General features: G+C 40.3%; 1 pseudogene; it reads left to right on the top strand.

Annotated features, from left to right (window-relative positions):
• The first annotated feature begins 1,284 nt into the window (after positions 1–1,284).
• LOC102874039 lies at positions 1,285–6,212 on the top strand (annotated as a pseudogene).
• Positions 6,213–17,662: the final 11,450 nt, after the last annotated feature.

Below are 17,662 nucleotides of genomic sequence, written 5' to 3'. Positions count from 1 at the left end.
GCACAGAGCCCACAAGGTAACCCAGAAAGGATGCTATATCTAAGAGGATAGGGTCACTCTGAGTCACAGGTAACTCGATGACATATAAAAATGAATGACTACAGCTGCCTACAAGGCTTTGTGGTGATGTTGCTTTTCTATTGTTCTGTACATCTGATTGGGGGGGGTTGCATTGCTTGTTAATTTGGTAATTCTTAATGTTTTACCTCTTGTCTTCTGGTGGGTGAGATAGACGATGGTGGGTGTCTCATGTTCTCTCTGTTCACTGTGTAGAGCAGTTGGGGGCAGAATGGGATGGTGCTGGTTGCATTCTTTCATTGATCACATGGAGCAGGAGCTGGTTCTAGTCTTGCCTGATGGGTGAAGCTTCAGGAGGTGTCTGTGTGACTCAATACTGTTGCTGTCAGCTGGCAAATGGAACAGAGAGAAAAGGAAAGACAACACAGAAACAAACTAGGGGAGGGGAACCTCAACCGGAAAACAAAACCAAGACTGGCTGGTAATAGAAAGTAAAATACTCAAACTGTAAGTGGTAAAAATGTAAGGAGAATGAAAAGGATAAAAAAAGAGGAAAAATGGGAAAAAAGAGAACAGATTTGTAGGGGTAAGTAAAAAAAGAAGACAATATGAAAAAAGTGGATAAAATGAAAATGAAAACAGAGAAAAAACCCAACCCACAAAAGCAAACAAATATCCAAAATAATAAGCAAACAAATATTCAAAACGCTATGTGTCTGTGTGTGTATGTGGAGTGGTGTTTGGAGGTGTGGAGGACACTCAAACTGTCTAGCCTAAAAGAGTGTATCTTCCAGTCTAGTGGTTGGAGTTGAGGGGCCAGTCAGGCCAAACTTCTGTTCATCTGAGTGGTGACCAAGGCCCCGAGATGTGATCTAGGTCATGGGTAGCATCTCTTCTGGTCTAGGATGTGTCAAGGGCACCTAGTCAGAACAGAGTTCCTCCTGGCCTCAGAAGGGCCTATTGTGCCTGACTAGAGGTGGTTATCTTTGCCAGCCCTGGGGAGGAGTGACGAGTGGAAGCAAGTACACCATCAAGAGATGGCTAGTGTGAAGAGACAGTCACTGCTGAGCTGAAATGTCCAAGAATGGCTCACTCTGCAAAGGGCATGGAGTGTGTCAGGCAAGGGTGTGCAGTGAGAAAGAAGGACTCCAGGCGGAGATGGTGACTACTCTAAAACGTGGGCTAACTGCAGGCCACATGCGGCCTAGTCCACAGGCTCTCAGGATGGCTCTGAGTAGAATTGTGCACATGCCCTGCAGATCAGCGATGACTTGGTGAGTGGGGGGGCCTGAGGAGGAGGCCACTCCCCTGATCTCTGGAGGGAAAGGGCTCATGAGACATCAAGGGGGACATGGCTCTTTTCCAGCAGCCAGCTAGCCCAGGTTGTGGATACTCCTAATTGCCCTGGTTTCCACATCATGTGAATAGCCGTGAAAAATGCCTCTGCTGCGCTGTTTACAGTCTGTGTTCTGTTTATCTTTTTCTTATTCAATGTTTTCATTCCATTTCTTCTTTCAGTCAGTGTTTATATAGTTTCCCCGGACAGGCACTCAGGTCCAAAAGGCCTGCTCCTCTGCCCGGTTTTTCTGTCTGTGGCACTGAGGGCTCCCCTCTCTGCTTGCCTTCTCCCTTTTTCATTTCTTGTGAGATAAAAAGTGTTTAAGCACAATTCAGAAAAATTTTCCTACAGCGCTGCATTGGCTCAGGGCTAGGCTGGGATTAAGAGGGTTATCGTATGCCAACCTCAGTTCTCTTAATAACTGCTCAGTTCATCAGATCATTACAAAACTCCCTCATTCTATGGAGATATACATGTATTTTTGAGGAACACAATTTATTTAATGACAAAATGCTTTTCATTTGGTGAAAAAAGCCTTTTGTGACTTAGCCCTCCATTTTTAGCATTATTTCACTGGAGCCCCAGATGCCCCACAACTGACTTGTAGAAGAAGCACTCGGCACCACAACAAATTAAAAGTAAATAACCCAATAGAAAAATGGGCACAGGATATGAACAGACACTTCACCAAAGAAGACATTCAGCTGGCCAACAAGCACATGAAGAAATGTTCAAAATCCGTAGCTCTAAGAGAGATGCAAATCAAAACAATTATGAGATATCATCTCACCCCAGTCAGAACAGCAAAATTTAACAGAAAAGCAAGCAACAAATGCTGGCGAGGTTGTGGAGAAACTGGAACTGTTATTCACTGTTGGTGGGAGTGTAAAATGATGCAACCACTGTGGAAGGCGGTATGGTGCTTTCTCAAAAAGTTGCAAATAGAGATACCATTTGACCCAGCAATTCCACTAGGGAATATACCCTAAAGAGACCATAACTGACATCCAAGCAGATATATGAACACCCATGTTTATTGCGGCTTTGTTCACAATAGCAAGGGGTTGGAAACAACCCAAGTGCCCATCAACAAACGAATGGATAGAGAGGCTGTGGTATAGTCACAAAATGGAATACTATGCTGCATTGAAAAACAAGGAACTCATGCAATATTATTCAAAATGGGTGACCCTGGAGGACATTATGCTGAGTGAAGTATCTCAGTCACAGAAGGACAAATACTGCATGGTGCCACTGTTGTAAAACAGGACTGACCTTGGGGTTGGGGAGAGACTGAGAAAGATGGGTTCAATAATGTATACTGCATTGAAACAGATGAGGGAGAAAACTTAAATGGATGTGTTTAAAATGGATGTGTGATTAGGTATTTGAGTCCAGAGAGAAGTTACATGGTGGAGTGGACCTGGGGGAGGGTTTGTAAAACAATGAAAGAATTTATCTTTTATTTTCCCAAGAGGGGAGGGTTGGGAGAGGAGAAAAGTGTAACAATGAATGAATGGAAATCCAAAGTCTCTGTAAATTTTCATTGAAATTAATAATATATTCTAAAAAAAAAAAAAAGAAGCACTAGGGAAATGAAAACAGAAAGGCAGTCTCCAGCCTTGGCTACTTCCCAGCAGCCTGGGTGGCTGAGGCCCAGCTCTTGTGCTGAGAGAGGAGTAGTGGTTGGAACTGTGTGGACAATTGGTGGGGAAATCAATTCCTGGGCTCAAGACTCAATGAAGAGGGCCAGGCGTAAAGGGACCTCAGCTCACTCATGTTCACGTGTTCATTCATTCATTTATTCTCTTCTTTCATGAATTCAATTCACTTTTTCACTCCTTCACATATTCATTCTACCTTTTTTTGTTGACGCTAGATGTCATCAAGCTGACCTCTGATTTATAGCATTGTGATGAAGTACAAGCAGCCCCACAGGGTTTTACCTTTCTTGTTTTCTTATGGGGATTGGTGGCAGGAAGCATGCATGCCCACAGGATTTACTCAGTTGTAATCTCTATAGGAGGAAGTTGGCAAACCCTTCTTCCACTTACACAGCTGGGTGAATTCGAACCACAAACCTTTGGTTAGCAGAGGAGTGCTTGACTGTCTACTTGCCTCCATTTTCTGATTCATACATTCATTGCCTCAGCAGTGACCTCGCAGCCATGACTGAGAGCTCCACAGGTTACTAAAGCTCCAGGGACTAGGACATGGCTGGGTAGCCAACAGCCCAGACAATAACGACGGTCACCAGGGAACGTGCAGAACCTGCAAGGAGAGGCCCTTAGCAAAAACTAGAGTCAGAAAGACTGGGAAGCTTTTGGAAAGCTGTCAGGCAGAGACACTCCAGACAAAAGGAGCAGTTCAGCACACACGTGTGAACGGCCAGCTGCTTAGAGAGAGGTGAGGCCATCTGTGTGAATGACCTAGGTGTATGACCAGCACTCAACCAGCATCACCGGGAAAGTTGATAGAATTCCAATTTGCAGGCCCCAAACCTAGTAAGTCAGAAACTCCAAGAGCAGGGCACAGTTATTTCTGTTTTAATATGTCCTCCAGGTAACAGGGTTTGAATCCACCAGATGCTCCACAGGAGAAGGATGGACAATCTCCTTCCATGCGATTTACTGAGTCTGAACACATGCTAGATGAAGGGTCAGCTATGAGTTGGTTCCGACTCGAAGGCACACAACAACAAAAACAACAAACAGGTAGTTCATGATACACCTTAGACATGGAGAACTACTTTTTCTTTGTAATAGAGAACCAGAGGTGGTCGTGTACAAATAAGTGCCACAATTACACTAACTCAGAAAAGACTCAGATAGAAGCATGGAGACTGGCATTTTAGAGGCGATGAAGAGGCAGATGGGGATAAAGCCCTGAAGGCAGGAAGGGATGAAATGATCCAAGGATACATGGAAAAAAGAATCATAGGGGAGTGCTCACTTCAACAGTGCATACAATGGGAACGAGACAGAGAAGACTGGTATGGTCCCTGCACAAGGTTGACACGCAAATATGTGAAGTGTTCTATATTTTTATGAAGGAATGTGTGAAATGCAATGTATACGAATGAAACACAATGTATGTGAATTTTGTGTGCAAACCAATATAAAATTTAAAAAATATGTAAAAAAAAAAGAATCACAAGGAAGAAATAGGAGGAGTATGGTTACATTGTAGATATTTTTTTTTTTTTTACATTGTAGATATTTTAACTGATGCCAAAAACCAAGATTTTTATCAACAGTTGAATAGAAAACCAGTTAGCTTTGTAAACCTTCACTTAAATCATAACAAAAAGAAAAAATCAATATTTAAAAATCACAACAAAAAGAAAATAATCTCCACAAACAGGACAGTAAAAGAAAATGTGAGCTTTATGTGGAGATCTCTGAGTACAGCAAATCTTACCAAAGCTGGGATCTTTGTGAGGCAATGATCAGTTAGAGAGGAAAATGGATGTACTTTCTAGTGAAATGAGCAAAAAAAAAAGTGTCACGTCACCTTATCAAAGGGAAAACTTCCAAGAGCTGCAAAGGCAAAGCTGTCCCATCAAGCACTGGCCTCACAGGTTTCCTTGCACAACTTTGGTTAAAAGGTCAGGACATACTGTTAACACAATTGTGGGAGGATTCTGCAAGGGACCAAGTTATGATGGCATCAGACATTTACAGCAACCACCTGTTCCTCTTAGCAGCCCCTTGTCAAAAAGATACTGCTACTCGCCTTATTTTACACATGAAGAAATGTGACTCGGAAAGAGGAAGAGTCGCAGTGGGTTAGCTGATGCTAACCAGTATTCCAAGCCAGGTCTCAGACTCTGCAGGCTGTATTCTGAATGCCGCCTCTGGACTGAAGGAATCAAACCACCATACGCCTAATTATAGGCATGATGTGTGAGGATCAGAAGAAAATTCACAAGAATGCTTGCCCCAGAATAGGCTGTTTTAGCCCAGAGAAATTAGTGAGTCATTGACTTTGAATACAGTATTGCAAAGGAAAGCCTTGTCTGGCTAGAGTCCGTGAAGGGAATTCCTTCAGTCTCTCTCCATGGAGCATAATGTGGGATGATTTTTTTTCTTTACTTGTATTTGCTTATTATTACCTTCCTAATAAATGACTGAAAAGTAAGTCCCATTAGGCAGGCTCTTTGCATCTGCATAGTAGGCCAAACTGTTTCTGATTTTGCTGCCACCATTTGTTGTTGTTACATGCCATAAAGTCAGTTGCAACTCATACTGACCTGTAAGTACAACAGCTCTGAACCCTGCTCTATCTTGAATCAACCTCTTTGTCTCTGAAACGCCTACCCCTATTACCCCAGTCACTGAGTCAAACCATTTCTTCCAGGATCTTCTCTTGTGCTGTCCCTCCACCCTCCCAAGCATGGCATCCCTCTCCAAGAACTGACTGGTCCCTCCTGGCAACATGCCCAAAACATGTCAGATGGAGCTTCAGAATCCTTGCCTCCAATGAGCAGCCTGGTTTCACCCTCTCCAGGAAGAACCTGAGAGAAAGCCTGTGATGAAGGGGGAGTAAGAAAAAGAAGCAGGTTCTGAAGTTCACCCTTGACTTTACCCATCCAGTAGAAGATAGAATCCTGGATGCTGCCAATTTTGAGCAGTTTCCTCAAGAAAGAATCAAGGTTAATGGGAAAGCTGGTATCTCCAGAGAGGTAACTACCTTTGAGGTACCTTTTTCCAAAGGGTATTGGAAATATCTCACCAGAAAATATTTGAATAATCTATGTGATTAGTTGAGCATAGTTGCTAATAGAAAGGAAAGTTAGGAATTATGTTCCTTCCAGATTAATCAGGATGAAGAAAAGGAAGAAGGTGAGGATTAAAACTAATTTGTTTCAAAAACTTTGTATAATCCCTTTAAGAAAATATTCAAACAAAAAATTAGTAAGTTCTATTAACATTTCAACAACATATAGTAGGAAACCAGGACACAGAGAAGTTTAATCCATTTCCCAGGAAAATGTGACTTCTAAGTGACCGCTGATCGCAGACCATAAGGCACCAGCACCCTGCGCTACCTTCCTACATTCTCCTGTGCAAATAAAAGTATCTTGCCAGGATTTTGTACATATTTTGTTTGTACTTTAAGGGAACAACACACATTAAGATATTTCTAAAGCCAAACTTACATTAACATGGCTCTAAGAGTTGGTCAATAATATAGAAAGTACAAGCTTTGAACAAACCATTTTCCTTTCATCTTCTACCAGCATATGTTAACAATTCTGTCCCCATTTGAATGCATTTTTTTCTTCTTTTTCCCCCCAAAAACAGATTGATTTATTTTCTGGAAATCTATACTATCTTCAGGATTCTTTGCCAGACCATAATTCAAAGACAACAGTGCTTTGTTTTTGTCATCCGTATACAATGTCCAGTTTTGGATTGATGCTCAACATTAAGAAAAAAAGATTCTCACCACTGGGCCAATTGGCAGCATCATTATGGATGGTGAAGAGATTGATAGAGTTAACAGTTTTTGTTTGCTTGGCTCAACAGTCAACACTCTTGGTACCAGAAGCCAGGAAGTCAAGAGAAGAATTAATTGCATTGGGAAAGTCTGCTGTCAGGGACCTCTCGAGAGTACTGAAGAGCAATGACATCAGGCTGGAGGCTAAGGTGTGCCTTATCTGGGCTATATAGTCTTTGCAATTGCATGCTATGTGTCGGAAAGCCAGACAGTGACTAGGGATGATAGAAAGAGAATTGATGCCTTCGATCGGTGATGCTGGAGGAGAGTGTTGAATATACCATGGACTGCTGGGAGACCAAACAGGTTTGTCCTGGTGAGGGTGAAACCAGGCTGCTCCTTGAAAGCAAGGATTCTGAACCTTCATCTGTCATATTTTGGGCATTTTGCAAGAAGGGACCATTCCTTGGAGAGGAACATCATTTTTGGGAGAGTGGAGGGACAGTGCAAGAGAGGGTGTTGAATTTTGCCCAGTGCCTTTTTGGCATTGATTGAGATGATCATTAAGTTATTTTCCTTTGCTTTACTGTTGGTTTACACTGATTGTTTCACTAATGTTGAACCAAACCTGACTTGAATTCCATTTGATCATGATGAGTGATCTTTTAAATATGATGCTGGATTTTATTGGCTAGGATTTTGTTGAAAATTTTTGCATCACTATTCATGATGGATACTGGCCTATAGTTTTCTTTGTTAGTGATATCTTCTTTGGCTTTGGTATCAGGGGTATGCGTGCTTCACAGAATGTGTTCAGGAGTATTTTGTCTTTTTCTGTATTCTGAACTAGTTTGGGTGTAATTGGTACCAACTCTTTTTCTAGTTATTCTGTCATTTATCAAAAGTGGTGTATTGAAATCTCCTTCTATTATTGTGTAGTTGCCTAACTTTCTCTCTTCAAAATTGTTAAAGGTTTTATTTCTGTATCTTGCATCTCTGTCATTGGGTTGTTGTGTACCATATCTGACCCTCTGATGGGTTTTTAGAGGTAGTTAATAACAAGGGAAGAGACTGCCCACCCTTCACCTGCGGAGCAGCTGTTGGATTCAACCTGCATGTCTTCAGAATTGCAGTGCAGCTTCTCGTCACAAGGCCATGATTTTGAACCATGCAGTGTTTCCTTGCTCTTTTCTGAGGACTGCTTCCTGGTCCAAGTATAGGTTTCATATAACCACAATCAAGTATTCTGGAATTCCCATTCTCCTCAAGGTTAGCCACAATTTGTTGTGATCCACACAGTGAAATGCCTTTGCATAGTCAATGAAACACAGATAGACCTTCCTCTGGTACTCTTTCTTTTTTGCCAAGATCCATCTGACATTGACAATATCTCTAGTTCCATGACTTCTTCTAAACCCAGCTGGTATTTCTGGTAGTTCTCTGTCAATGTACTGTTCTGGTCTTTCTGGATAATCTTCAGCAGGATTTTGCTTGTGTGTAAGATGAGTGATATTGCACAATGCTACTCTTTTTCTCTTGACTGATACATTTAATCCATTTATATTCAGTATCCTATCAATTGATAGGAGTTTATTGCAGTCATTTTGCGGCATTCTTTTTAGTGATGCTTCTGAAGTCTTTATTCTTCCTGCTTTTCTGTGCTGAATTCATTTTACTTATGGCTTTATATCATTTTCTTTATTGCCATTGTGGCAGTATTTTTTAGTTTGTATAATTTTTTTTAAAATGTATATTAGAAAGTTTGCTCATTTTCTTTCATGTTTTTGTTGTTATGTGCCATCAAGTTGCTTGCGACTCTTAGCAACCCTGTGTACAACAGCCCTAAACCCTGCTCTATCCTGTGCCAATCGCACTGCTTCTGACACACTCATCCCGATTATCCTAGTCACTGAATCAACCAACCTCACAGAAGGTCTTCCCCTCTTGTGCTGTCCCTCCACCCTCCCAAGCATGATGTCCCTCTTCAAGGACCTGTCCCTCTTTACAACATGTCCAAAGTATGTCAGATGAAGCCCCACAATCCATGCCTCCAAGGAGTAGCCTGGTTTAACCCTCTCTAGAATTAATATGTTTGTTTTCTTGGCTGTCCATGGTAACCTCAATACTCTTCTCCAGCACCACAGCTCAAATGCATCAATTCTCCTTTTATCCTTCCTAGTCATTGTCCAACTCTCTGATGCATAACAAGTGATTGCAAAGACCATAGCCTGTACCAGATGCACCTTAGTCTCCAGAGTGGCACCACTGCTCTTAAGTACCCTGGAGAGGTCCCTAACAGCAGACTTTCCCATCACAATATGTTTTTTTATTTCCTGGCTACTAGTGCCAAGAGTGTTGACTGTGGAGCCAAGCAGAGTAAAGTTGTTAACAATCTCAATCTCTTCACCATCCATCCTGATGCTGCCAGTTGGTCCAGTGGTGAGAATCTTTGTCTTCTTGATATTGAGCCTCAATCCATATTGAAGGCTGCAGTCCCTGGCCCTCTGCAGCAAGCATTTCAGGTCCTCCTCCATTTCAGCAAGCAGGGTTGTATCATCTGCATAACGCTGATTGTTAGTAGATCTCAGCAATCCCGACGCCACACTTCTCCTCATAGAGCCCAGCTTCCCAGATAATCTGTTCTGCAAACATGTTGAAAAGGTACGGAGATAGGACACATCCCTAGTGTACACCTTTCCCAATTTTAAACCATGCAGTGTTGCCCTGCTCTGTTCTGACGACTGCCTCTTGGTCCAAGTATAGGTTTTGCATTAGCATGATCACGTGTTCTGGGATTCCCATTCTTCTCAGAGTCAGTCACAGTTTGTTATGATCCACACAGTCAAACGCCTTTGCATAATCAATGAAGCACAGATAGACATTCTTCTGGTATTCCCTGCTTTCAGCTAAGATCCATATAACATCAGCTCTAATATCCCTAGTACCATGACCCCTTCTAAACCCAGCCTGGACTCTGGTAGTTCTCTGCTAATGTGCTGTCCAGTTGTTTTTGTGTAATCTTCAGTAGAATCTTGCTTGCATGTAAAATCAATGATATTGTTCTATAGTTTCCACACTGTTGGCTCACCCTTCTTTGGAATGAGAACAAATATAGATCTCTTCCAGTCAGTTGGCCAAGTGGTTTTTCTCCAGATTTCTTGGCACAACTTGGTGAGCACGTCCAGGGCAGCATCTGCTAGCTGAAATACATCAATGTGGTATACCATCTATTCCTGGGGCCTTATTTTTTTGCTGTTTCCTTAAAAGCAGCTTGAACTTCTTCCTTCATCTCCATAGGCTCCTGCTCATATGTTATTTAATTAAATTCTTCTGTGTCTGCCAATTCATTTTGATACAGTGACTCAGTATATTCTTTCCATCTTCTTTTAATGCTTCCTGGAATTTTGCACACTCAATAGTTTATTCACCACAAAACTTTTTTAAACACACAAAAGACAACTTTATATATGGACTTCATGTGGTGGACTGCACAGGTATCAGACTGAATATATCTATAGAAAGAATCATTGGAGCAGCTCAACACCAGCAATGAAAACCAGGCTAGGCATTGACTGTAGAACAGACCATCAATTACTCATGTATAAGTTCAAACTAAGCTGAAGAAAATGAAAATAAATCTACAAGAACCAGAATACAACATTGGTCTACCCCACCTGACTTTAAAAATCCAGAATAGGTTTGAGGCTTTGAACACTAATGATATATGGTGTGATATCAGAGATGTTATCTATGAAAGGAGCAAAAGGAGAAAGAAAAGACCAAACTAGGTGACAGGAAAGACTCTCAAAACTGCACTAGTATGTCAAGAAGCCAAAAGAAAAGGGAGAAACACAAAAGTGAAAGAGATGAGCATTGCTCCTGCATGCTGCATAGTATTCCATTGTGTGAATGTACCATAATTTATCAATCCACTCCATTGTTGGTTGAGCATTTGCGTTGTTTCCATGTTCTTGCTATGGTGAATATGATTTTGTAAAATACTACCTAACATAAGAGGTACTGGAGAGTGATATGGTAAGTGAACTAACTCAGTCTCATAAAGATAAATACTATAAAGACCATTATTGCAGAATGAGTATGAGTATCCAAGCATGGGGGCAGGGGGTGCTTAATCATAGGGTCACACAATGTGATGGGTGGAGGGAGAAATGGGTAAAAGAAAGGGGAGAGGGTCAGTGTGAAAAACAATGTATAGGAATTTTATGAACTTTGTATGTAAACCAGTATAAAATAAAATAAAAAATTTTTAAAAGATATGAACAGAAGACTTCAAAGAACAGCTTGAAATGGCAAAGCAAATTATCATAACAGAATGTGCAATGAACTGGAGTTGGAGAATAAAAAGGGAAGAAGTCACTCAGCATTTCTTAAGTTGAAAGAACTGAAAAACAAAGTCAAGCCTTGAGTTGCAATATTGAGGATGCTGTGGGTAAATCCTTGAAAGATCCGCGATCTATAAAAAGAAGATGGAAGGAATTCACAGTCACAAATAAGAGTCAAAAAGAATTGCTATTAGGTGCATGTTACCTTCTAACTTTCTGTATTATTTCTCAAGTCAAAGGCAGCTCACTTTATCTTGAGATCTCTGTGACTTCCTCTCTAGAAGTTCTGTGACTACATTTCTTAGTCCCTCTTTGTGCATTGTAACTCCCCTTATTTATGTAGTTAACAGATACTTCTGTTCCCTATTTTTAGTGTGACATGTTTAATTTACTTTCTGTATGTCTGTGTTTTGGTAAGTTTCTGATTGATAAGATCAGATGTGTTTATTTTAGTTTATTGTCTATCATTGTTGATGGTCGGTGCATAAAGCTCCGTTTAAGATTTCTTGTTGGATTGGTCTAAATTTCACAAATCTCCTTCTATTTCTCTGGAAATGTCCTTATTTCACCTCCCAATTTGATGGATGATTTTGCTGGGTATAGGATTGTTGGTTGGCGATTTTTTTTCTTCAGAGTTTTATATATGCCATCCCATTGCCTTCTTGTTTCCTGCTGAGAAATCGGAGCTAATTATCTTATTGGTTCTTCTTTGTAGGTAGCTCTTGGGTTTTATTTGAATGGCTCTCATATTCTTTGCCTTTAATTTAGGAAAATGTGATGATAATATAACTTAGTAGTTTTTTGGGGGGGTTCTGTTCAATTGGGGTTCACTCAGTGTCTTGAATGTGTACTTTCTAATATTTAACAAAATTTGGGTAATTTTCTACTAGCAAATCTTCAGTGATTTCCTCTGCACTTCTCCTCTCTTCATTTTCTACTGTAATTCAAAAAAAACATGCAAATTACTCCTCTTGGTATTGTCCTACACAATTCTTAGGCTTTCTTCATCTTTTTTGTGATTATTCTCCTAATATCTTTGTTCTGAATTTGTTCTGTAATTCACTAATTCTGTGTTCCATTACTTCAGTTCTGCTCTTTTTGTCCTTCCAGTGTGTTATCTATTTCTATAGTTTTAGTTTTAATATTCTGAATCTCAATTTGATGGGGTTTTTTGCTGCCTCTAATTTTCCATTTATTCTATTTCTTTGGCCTTGTTCAGTTTTGTTTTTGTTTTTTGGTTTTTAAAATTATTTTTCCTATTATTTCTGTGTTTTTGTCAATCCATGCAAGGCACTTAATTATTATTCCTTTTAATTTTTTTATTAGGAAGTTCCAGTAGCCTTTCTTGCTCTGAAGGACTTTCTGGCTTAGTTTCTTGGTCCTTTTTTGGTTCTATCTTATCCTGGTTTTTTGACTGGTCAAAGTTGTTTTTTGCCTCAAAGACATCATTGTGCTGTCATTTTCTTTGCATTGTTGTTTCGACCTCTCTGACCGTGCTGTGTGCATACATTGCATCACTTGCTGTTTGGTAATTCTTACTGTTCCACATCCCACCACACTTCTTATGAGTGTGGTAGAGGAAGGTGATGTGTGCACACGTCTCTGGGTGCTGGTGTACCTCAACCAAGTAGATCAGGAGATGAACCTTAGTCTTGCTAAGGTTCTTGGGTGGGTGAAGCTGCAGGAGGTGCTGTGTAGCTGTGGGTAGATACTGTAGCTCTCTGTTATCAGATAGGACAAAGGAATAGAGGGGAGAACCCCAAAACAACATAAAACATAAACAAGATTAAACACTCAAAAAAACAGAAAAACAAAAACTGAATGAAGGAGGACTATGATGCAGGATATGCTACAAGGGAAAGGAGGAAAGCTAGAGGAATCGGATAATATGGGAAGCGGAGAGATGGGGCACAGAGAGGAGGAAAAAGAACAAAAAGCCAAGAACAAAATATAAAGCCAAGAAGTTTGCAAGACTCTAACAAACAATAGAGAATAAAATATGAGAGACCTTGGGTAGCACCCAGTCTGTGATAGAGTTTCAGAGCGAGGCTCCTCAGTAATTTGGAGAAGACAGAAGAAGAATTGATGCCTTTGAGTTGTGGTGTTGGAGAAGAATACTGAATATCCTATGGACAGCCAAAAGAACAAACAGACATGTCTTGGAAGAATTGCAGTCAGAGTGTTCCTTGCAGGCAAAAATGACAAACTTCCTTTGGGAATATTGCTAGGAGACGTTATTCTTTGGAGAGATAGCATCATGCACAGAAAGGTTGATGGTCAGTGAGAGAGAAGAAGACCCTCAATGAGATAAATTGACGCAGTGACTGCAGCAATGGGCTCAAGTGTGTCAGAGATGGTGAGAATGGCACAGGACAGGACAGGCTTCAGATCTGTTGTTCATAGGGTCACTAAGAGTTGTTCTAGACTCAACAGCACCTAACAAAAACAGCAGAGATTGTGGTTTGTGTTCAGTTCTAGGTGGTGGGTGTTGGTATGGTGCTCAGTCAGAGATGGTTAGTGTAAAGAGATCGTCACCACAGACCTGAAACCCTCAAACATGGTGCTGTCCACAGAAGGTGCCTTGCTTCAAGTACGGTTGTTGTGTAGGTCAGATAAGGGTGCCATTGAAAGGCAAGGACCTCAGTACTGGTGCTACTATTAATTGAGGATTAATACACACAGTGAAATCTGCTGGCTCCACAGGGAGACTTTGATTGTAAAGCTGTCCATGCTCCTCACAAAGTGGCACAGGCCTGACTCCAGGCAGAGAGCTGGGATGGGTCAGTGGACAGTGGTGGGGGAAAGTGACTCCCCAGTCTCTAGGAGGGCTTCAGGGGCAAGCGGGGAGACCTTGGCTTTCCCACTGTTGGTTAACTGCTGGGATGGCTACTTTCCCAAACCATGTAGGCAGCTGTTCAAAATGACTGCACCGTGGATGATCCGGTGCTTGTCTGTCTCCTTCGGAATCCTTTCCTTCTAATTCTCCCTTCAGTCAGTTCCTGAGGTGCTGCTTTGTCTTTTCTTTTTAAACTCGGGGTTCTAGGCTTGTCGTCCTGGTCTGTTTTCTGATGTCTGATACAGGAAGCTTGAGCTGCAGACTATCTCGCCTGACCTCTTACCTGGAAGTCCAGATATGCTGTTTAGTTCCGTTCTCTGTTGTTATGGTGCTGCTGTTTTAAATATAACTTCAATAACTGAACATTAAACTATTAAACACCCATCATCTTTTGGTCTAAATTTTATAAGCAATTTTTATAATAAAGTTTCTAACACTAAGTAAAGAAAAATTGAGAACACAAAGACAGAAATATAAGAAATGAAGAAAATATAATACTTTTTACATCATTGCTTACATTTGCATGTTTCTCAACACTTTTTTGGCTGTGAGTAATACTTTGGCAGTTTTCATGTTAGAATTCTTATGCTGTGTATACACAGGTGTATTCCACCTGTTTAACCTTAAAGGATTTCTGTCTTTTTTTAGGTAGACTTCATTAAAGCAGACTGTGAAATAGTTCATCTGATAGGTGTAACTTACCATTTTTAATATTTCCTTATTATGATATATTTTTAAATTCCTTATAAAAATATTTATTCAAACATTTTAGAGCACATAGCTTTATCCTAATTTAGCATTATTTCCCTGAACTACAATCCCAGAGAAGTAATTCCCAGGTCAAAAGGCCTGATTTTTAAAATATTTGATACATAATGCCAAATATCTTTCCACAAGATTGTTAGCAAGTCATTTCTCCCTGAGATGTATGATTATTTATTCCTCATGCCAGCCCCAGCCTTTCATGTTACTAGTTTGTTTGTTTTTTTATGTTACTATTTCTTTTAAGCTCCAAGTTTAAAGGCTACAAATGACCTTACTTTTTACTATCTTTTGTTTGATCACTAGTGTGATTCTGTGTTTACTGAGGTTTGCTTTCATGACTCCACTGGGCCTTTTGGCCATTTATTGGGTTTTTAGTCTGTATCTTAACAGAGTTGCACAAATCTTGTAATATAATGAAAATGTTAACTTACTGTCTATAAACATTGTCCCAGCCTAAAGTTTGCCTTTCAGTATTGATTATGATTTTGGAATAGGATCATTCCATATTAATTATCTATGCTGCTAAAATATAAATGGCACAAGTGGGATAGCTTTAACAGATAAATTTATTTTCTCACAGGTTAGAAAGCTAGACATTCCATTTCCATGTGCAAGCCCTACCAGTAAGGCATTCTCTGTTGGCCCTGGGTGAAAGCCCTTATCTTTTTTCAGCATTTGTGTCCAGCCTCCTTGTCTGCCTTCATGAGAATAGCATCTCTCTTACCTTATCTCCACTTGCTTCTCTGTACCTATTCTGTTTTAAATCTCAAGATGATTGGCTTAAAATACAAAAGAGGAATTCCAGAGCACTTGGTTGTGCTTATGCAAGACATATACCTAGACTAGGAATCTGTTGTCCAAATAGAGCAAAGGAACATTGCATGGTTCAAAATCAAGAAGGGAATGCGCCAAGGATGTATCTTTTCTCCATATCTATTCAATCTCTATGCTGAACTTTGAGAGGCTGAGCTTTATGTAGAAGAATGTGTTATCAGTACTGAAGGAAGATTTATCAACAATCTGCATTTTGCAGATGACACAACCTTGCTAACCAAAGCTGAGAAGGACTTGAAGCATTTGCTGCAAAAATAAAGCACTGCAGCCTTTAATAGGGATTCTATCTCAACATCAAGAAAACAAAAGTCCTCATAGAAAAGATTGAGGTTGTTAACCATTTCATCTTACGTGGATCCAAAATCAATACTCTTGGCACCAGCAGTCAGGAAATCAAAAGACAAGTTGTATTGGAAAAATTTGCTGTCAGTGACCTCTCTCGAGTGTTAAAGAGTGTAACTGATCCAGGCCATGGTCTTCTCAGTTGCTTGCTTTGCATCTGAGAGCTGGGAAATGAATAAGGATGACAGAAGAATTGATGCCTTTGAATTGTGGTACTGGAGAAAAGTATTGAGCATACATGGATGGCCAAGAGAACAGTCATGTCTGTCCTGGAGAGAGCAAAATGAATTTGCCTCTTGGAAGCAAGGATTATGAAGCTCTGTCTCACATACTTTGGGCATGTTGCCAAGAGGGACCAATCCTTGGAGACAGATGTCACCCTTAGAAGGGTAGAGGCCTAGTGGAGGAGAGGAACACCCTAGATGAGATGCATTGGCACAGGGACTGTGGCAGTGGGGTCAAGTGTGTCAGAGACAGTGAGGTTGACTCAGGATAGGGCTAGGTTTAAAGATATTGGTCATAGGTTGATATGAGTAATACATTCGACAGCACATAACAACAAGAACATGCTGATATGTCATTAACATGGCCCGGTCCCCACCAGGTCAGTAAGTAACATCTTGTTAGATGGAGAAAAGATTTAAATTGTCAGCAATTTCATCTTACTTGAATTTACAAATTACGTCCTTGGTACCAGCAATCAAGAAGTCAGCTAAGGTATGCCTGATTCAGGCCATGGTCTTTTCAATCACTTGCTGTTCATCTGAGAGCTGAACAATGACTAAGAATTACAAAAGAAAAATTGATATCTTTGGCTATGGCTTTGGAGAAGAGTACCGAATATCCCATGGACTGACAAAAGAATAAATAAATATGTCTTGGAGAAGAAAAAAAAAAGTCAGAAGAAAATACACAATCAGGAGAGGATAACATTGACAAATAGGACCTTTAAAGATTCAGTTCCTGTGTGCATAAAAAACTTCTTCCAGTAGGGTAAAAAGAAAACCCATAGACTGAGAAAAAACATTTGCCAATGACATCTTAGACAAGGGTCTCATAATGAAAGTTGATAGGATACTGCAAGACTCCTACAAGGGAAAGACTGATAACCCAATCACAAAATGGCAAAAGACATGGGAAGACTTTTCACAAAGGAAAACATTAGGATAGCCAACAGACATAGAAAGAAATGCTCAGAATCACTGGCAATAAGAAAGATGCAATCAAAGCCACAAGAGATAACCATCTCACCCCAGTCACAGTGGCAAAGTTTAACAGGACAGCAAGCAATAAATGTTAGAGAGGATGTGGAGATATTGGAACTCTCATGCACTGCCGGTGGGATTGTAAGATGGTATAATGACTCTGGGAGGCAGTTTAGCATTTCCTCAAAAATCTGAACAGAGAATTTCCATATGATCCAGCTATTCCACTGCTAAAAATATACCAGGAGGAAAATAGAACAGAGATTTGTACACCTATGTTCATAGCAGCATTATTCACAGTAGTGAGAAGATGGAAATAGCCCAAATGCCCACTAACAAACAAATGGGTTGAGAATTTATAGTACATTCACACAATGGCGTACTATGCAATACTAAGGAGCAATGTATTGTAAAATACAATATAACATGGGAGAGTCTAGAGAGCATTATGCTGTGTGAACTAACTCAGTCTCATAAGAACAAATACTACATAAGACCATTATTATAAAAATATAACTAGAATGATGTCTATATAAAT

This window comes from Elephantulus edwardii, unplaced genomic scaffold (assembly GCF_000299155.1).
Source record: "Elephantulus edwardii isolate Elephantulus edwardi_28Jun2011 unplaced genomic scaffold, EleEdw1.0 scaffold00073, whole genome shotgun sequence".
NCBI lineage: Eukaryota > Metazoa > Chordata > Mammalia > Macroscelidea > Macroscelididae > Elephantulus > Elephantulus edwardii.
This window is presented reverse-complemented; position numbering and strand designations above follow the sequence as displayed.